A 6,000-nucleotide genomic window follows, 5' to 3' on the forward strand; every position below is an offset into this window, starting at 1 on the left:
TGACCACTGCACTCCACTTCCTCTCTTGGAGAAAGACACTAGAACTCCGCCCTGGGCACAGTGACCTTGGCTCCCAAGATGAAATGATGTGTAAGACCAGCTTCTGCTGCGCAAGCATGGGGCCTAAGGACAGCATCATGACAAAACTCCAACATTATCGTGATCATTTGGTTTTATTTAAAACTGTATCACCATGAATTCCTAACATTTACTCCTAGCCTCTGACAGAGAAACTGGGTGCCATAAGCTCAAATACCCAATTCCAAACCAACTGATCTTGGCTCTCTTTTCTCTCTACCGCTTTCCTTGAAAAAAAAAAAAAAAAAAAGATCTTAAAACCATGTTTTCAACTGCCAGCTCTATGAGGCAGCTCAAAGATCTGCTTCCCCATGGTTTTACCTGTGCTACCGTGATAGCACTTATTCCCGGCTGGCTGGCATCAATCCCGGCAACACAAACTCATGTCCAAAACTAAGCTCATCTTCCTCTTCCCCCAACCTCCAAAACCCACTCACCAGCCTGTGTCCCACCAGACCCAAGGCCTCTATATCCTCATGGCCTCGGTCCTAGTCTGATAAACGTCCATCGAGTTACTAAATCCATCACCAAATCCATCTCCTCTCCACCCCCTCCCACCATCCTGGGGAGGCCCTCACTACCCCACGGGACTGCTCCAAAGCCCGCAGCCTGGTTTCTCTAACTTCAGCCCAGATACGGTGCATCCGAGTCACCTGGAGGGCTTGTTAAGTGTCTCTGAGTTTCAGGTGTGAGATGGAGACTTTATATTTCTCACAAGTCCCAGCTGATGATGATGATGCCGCTCCTCAGGGTCCCCGCTCCTGCTTCAGACCCTCCTCCCTCCCTTCGCATCGCAGGGAGTTCTTCCGGAATCCTGTCTTCAGAGGCTGGCTTAAGCCTTTTAACATCTGAGAGTGTAGGCCTGCGATAACTAAACGTGGGCAGTAAAAGCTACTCCTCACCAAGGACCTGCCATCATCAGGTACATTATCTCTGTCACTTTGCAGTTAAAACAACCCTATAAAATACACATTACCCCAAATCTTATAGGGTAATTCTGTAAAAAAATAAATAAAAATCAAGACGCAGAATGGTTAAATGATTTCTAAATTCTACCATGACAAATTGGTTTTATGTATTCATTAAAGGGGACCCTCTCCCCAGACAAACTTTGTTACCGCAATAGGATGGAAGGGGAGAACTAGGAAGGAAAGCCAACAGCGTTTTCTTCTCAGGATGGACACAAGGAGCGACCTATGAGGAAACAAAACACAGAATGCTCTGGGCCACCTTTCGGAGAGGCGCACCTGAGTGGGCCAACTACTGACTTCCACAATGAAAAAGAACTTCTCAAAGATATCCCCGAATTTTAAGGCACTTTCCCTTGTGCCATCCCTTCTGATTCTCATAAAAAACCCCTCTGAGGACACGGCAGCATGATCCCACCATCCTAATCTCAAACAGCACAGCTAACACTCAGCTAACAGAACCAGGGATGGAACCCGGATGAAGACACGGATCATGGCTTTGCCATTAAGAGTCTTATCGTTAGCACCTCCTATGTGAGAAGAAAAATATAGTGTGACACACTACCAATATGAATAAATCTCAGTTCCTGCCCTCAACAGAGTCAACCTACTCACCTGTCTAAAACAACACAGTTCCTGATGGCGAAGGCTTTGGAGTCAGGCAGACCAGCCTATAGGTTTAAAATCCCAAAATCCTAACTCCACTGTGCTTTACATGCCCTTTGATCCTGGGCTATAACTTAATCTCTGTGAACCTTAGATTCCTCATTTATAACAGAGATGATATACCACAGAATCACTGTGAAAATTAGAGATAAACTCGTGAGAAGTACCTGGGACTATGCTTAGCATGAAATACATACTACATAAATAGTCAAAATTGTCTCATGTTATTAGAGCTGCTGATATAGGCCCAAGTACAACCTCTAAAGCCCATAATAATAAAATGTCAGTGGAATGGCCTTTCCCCCTCTTGTTTGGAACATTAAAATGATAGGCCTGAATGGCCAATTAAAATATGGGGCTGTCTGGGGGAGGGTGAAGGATGAGTCACACTTCTGGCTTGAATATACTGCCAATGACCAAAGTGGGAAAGCAGACAGAAGCAAGGGGGTGAGGGGACTTGGAGGGGGGGGCGGGGGTTAGAGGGTCAGGAGGCAGGCAATAATTAGAAGATAAATTAGTTCAGTTTGGATATCACAAGTTAAGAGAACATATGAGTCATCCAAGTAGAAATGCCTAAAAGACTGCTTGAGATGAGGGTGAACCAGAGAGAGACTTGAGGGCCATTAACCTGTGGGTGGTAGTTGAAGTCATGGGAGCCCTGAGGTCCCCCAAAGAGGCTGAGCAGACTAAAGAAAACCACCAAGGATGAAAGCCCAGGAAACGGGAATATTTAAAGGCAAACACAGCAGGACCTCGGAAGAAATGAAAGGAAAAGAAAAGCAGTCAAGAATGGTGCACAGGAACCCAGAGGAGAAAGTTGCAAATGAGGAGTGCTACAGAAAAGTCATGTTAAGAGTCCTATCAGAGGCCAACTGTGACCTTCACAAGAACAGTTTCCATGACGTTGCAGCCATGGAAACCAGATGATGGGTCTTCTGTAATGTCCCTCCTCAACGGCAAAATTCTGTGATTTCAAAATAGAAACTCCCCATTTTCCATTAAACCCATCATATTATTAAAACCTCACCCAAGAATGGGTTGTAAGATTTTCTTTCATAGAAAGGGACCTAGTTAAAAACCACAAAAACCATTTAAAATTATCTTTCCTAGTAAGCTCCTACCTACTTAAAGTTGGTCCCAGGGAAGGAGAAAATAAAAATTAGCTAATTCTCTGCCATCCAAAAAAACCCGGAGAAGAAAAAAAAAAAAAGTATAACTTACTAAATAAATGTGCTGTCCAAAAAAATCTCTAAGGGCAATACACTTAAATTGCTACTTCAATGTTACTTTCAGAACTGTATTACCACAGGTCAAAAGGCTTTGGCTTCAGTATGCAAATCTATGCATGCTTTAGTAAAATTCCATGCGAACAGAGTCCCACCTGGATTTCTAAATAAACCTAAGCTCTTGTTAAATATAGTAAATTGTTCTTCAATGTCCTTGTATACTTACAACCGTAGAAAGTGTTGTCACAGGCAATTTTAAATTAAAGTTATAAAATGGTTCTGCGATGCAAATTATGGCACAACAAGGGAATGTTTGGGTTGGCAGGATAAACTGGTGAAACTAGTTAGGAGAGTTCAAAAATAATCCCCCCCCAAACATCTGCTCAGGCTAAGAAAGAGGTTTTTGTTTTGTGGTTGTTTTTTTTAAGTCTATTCCACATACAAATATTTTTCAAGTAGTTACACACATCATCTTTTGAGGAGCTTTAAAAAGAAACAAACCTACCCAGCAAGGACTCGCTCTCCACGCCTGAAACTCCAACCTGGCACACCTGGGCGCGTCTCCATATCCCCCGTTCTAAAGCTTCAGGGGAGATTCCGATATGGACACCCCTGCCAGGCTCCTGTTGAGAAGCTTTGCCTTTAGAAGGACCACCCCCAAAGTTTTGGGGAGCAGTCTGGCTGCTCTGTTCTTCATGGATGAACAGGGCATGGCAGGAGGGGTGAGTGCAGAATAGGAAATCCTGCTAGCAAGCCACACCAGACAGATGGCAGAGTGCACCTGCGTATCACATGGGCGTCTCAAGAATTCAGAGGTTTGGAAGCAGCTTTAATCTTGACCCCCACCTCCTGCGGAGGAGCATTTCCAACGCGCACAGAGAAAGGACCAGTGAGGTTTTCAGCCGCCCCGTCAACCATTCTGTCCTCGGATTCCCACCCCATTGCCTGGACTGCAAGCAGCTGAGCATACAGGAGGACGGTCCTCCAAGCTGTGCTCACTGAAGATGGGGCTGGAGACTGCGCTCAGCCAATTCTCTCTCTTCGTAGGGGAAGGAGGAAATAGTTGAGCCCCACTACATGCTACACATTGGAGATAGGGAATGCAAATAAAAGATGAATACAACAAAAATGACCCACCAGGAACCTCCAGTCTGACTAGACCCCCTGAAATAGGTACTTCTTTTTCGCAACATAGAGCTAGGGCTGCGGTACAGGAAAACCACAGGCAGAAGGCCAGCAACTGCCCTGACGTCCTAACGCCACACAAACCTAAAACCCTCCCTGAAACCTGGGGGAAGAGGACCACACAGCTCGGAATGAGTTACAAGACGGCCTGCAAAACAGGTGGGAGACAGAGCCTGTGCCCGCTGTAACTGGTGAGACCCTGAAAAGCCAACCGGGGGAGAGCAGGAAGGTAAGGCCGGTTGTAAATGTCCCCGTTTGTGTCCCGGTAGCTAAGGAGGGGCTTGTAATTAAACTTCACAGAGTTCCTCGTGGGGAACGGGGAACGGGAGAATGAGAATGATAAAAAATAGACAGTCAGTCTGACAGTATTAAAAATCTGAACAGCGTTGATCAGTTGTGCTTCTCTGAATGCCAACTGTAAGCCAAAGATACTAATCATTCACTCAACACACATTACATGTTTTCGGTGGGAAAGGACTGTGCTAGACACTATAAAGCAGGCGTCCTCAAACTACAGCCCGCGGGCCACATGTGGGTGTTTTTTGCCGTTTTGTTTTTTTTACTTCAAAATAAGATCTGTGCAGTGTGCATAGGAATTTGTTCATAGTTTTTTTTAAACTATAGTCCGGCCCTCCAACAGTCTGAGGGACAGTGAACTGACCCCCTGTTTAAAAAGTTTGAGGACCCCTACTATAAAGAGACCAAAAAGCCCTGAAATGGGCACAACCAAGTAAAATTAGAAAGGTCTTAAAAGAATGAACTGAAGCATCCATATCATCAAGAGGACTTTAACACAGTACCTCAGTGTTTAAATTACCCTTAAATTCGTATGAATAAAAACCAGATTTACCTTCAAAACCCTCCCAGTTTTCAGAAAATAGCGTACCTTGGAAAGGCTGGTCTGTCGGTGCAGGCCGCACTTGCCTCGCCTCACCCCGGGCTCCGCTGGCTCGCAACAGAGAGGCGCTGTCTCCTTGGGGCGCCGGCCAAGTTCCTCCGGACAAGCCGGCCACAGAAAGCTGGGAAACTGGGAAATAGAAAACCTGTCAGCACACTCACCCTGGGAGACACGCAGCACAGACTGTGTAACACCAGTTACAACCTCCTGCAAGTCCCCTCGACGCCACGGTGGAGAGGAAAGAGACAGCAGCTTATCCACGGACTGTTCACCAAGGGAACGGCAGGGCGACGGGCCGGCAAACCCGAGAAAACTTCTGAAACCTTCTGCTCAAGGTGACCGGGGCCTTCACTGAAAGCCCCTTGCCTGGAGCAAGGCACTGAAGGGTCCCACTGACCTCCGCCACCACTCAGGTTTTTCTCCTTAAGGGGTGCTCGTGCGTTTAAAGCCCAGCACACAAGGAAATGTTTCAGGTTTAAGATAAGAAGCCAAGGAGCCCTCCGACACTCGGGTTTCTGAGGTTCTCCACCAGAATGCCTCCTTTCCTTCCCATATCTCCTGCCTCCCTCCTCACAGGTCCAGCTCTCCACACCCACCACTTCCGAACACCGCACTCCCCCCGCCCCAATGTCACGCTTTAGCTCTCCCCGTCCCCTCATCCTGAACACCTCCCTCCCACTCTGGAAATGATCCTCCCCCACACTCAGCTCAGGTGTCACCTGTCCTTCCCCTGCACTCAGAGCACCTGGCTGGGACCTGTGTTCCAGCGTTTGCTTCCTTCTGCCTTGACCTCCCCTCCTACCCGTTTCTCAAGCGCAGGTCTCACCTGCCGTCCCCTACACCTTCCTCCTGCTCTGATCCCAGGTAGGGGCGGATGCTCCACCGTGTGTGTTGACTAAAGGATTCCAACCAGAGGTTTCCCATGACTGACTCAGTCTTTCCCTGGGAAACATCCTGTCACCCCAATCCTGGGAAAAGT

At 47.0% G+C, this 6,000-nt stretch overlaps 1 protein-coding gene across 4 annotated transcripts in view; it reads right to left on the reverse strand.

Annotated features, from left to right (window-relative positions):
- TANC1 (tetratricopeptide repeat, ankyrin repeat and coiled-coil containing 1) overlaps positions 1-5,149 on the reverse strand; it is a 177,315-nt gene extending 172,166 nt beyond the window's left edge. For all 4 annotated transcript variants that reach the window (XM_079782891.1, XM_079782893.1, XM_079782892.1 and 1 more), the window contains exon 1: positions 5,010-5,149. The gene's annotated coding sequence lies outside the window, so the exon portion shown is untranslated. The remainder of the gene's footprint in view (positions 1-5,009) is intronic.
- Positions 5,150-6,000: the final 851 nt, after the last annotated feature.

Source organism: Cnephaeus nilssonii, assembly GCF_951640355.1.
Source record: "Cnephaeus nilssonii genome assembly, chromosome: 10".
NCBI lineage: Eukaryota > Metazoa > Chordata > Mammalia > Chiroptera > Vespertilionidae > Cnephaeus > Cnephaeus nilssonii.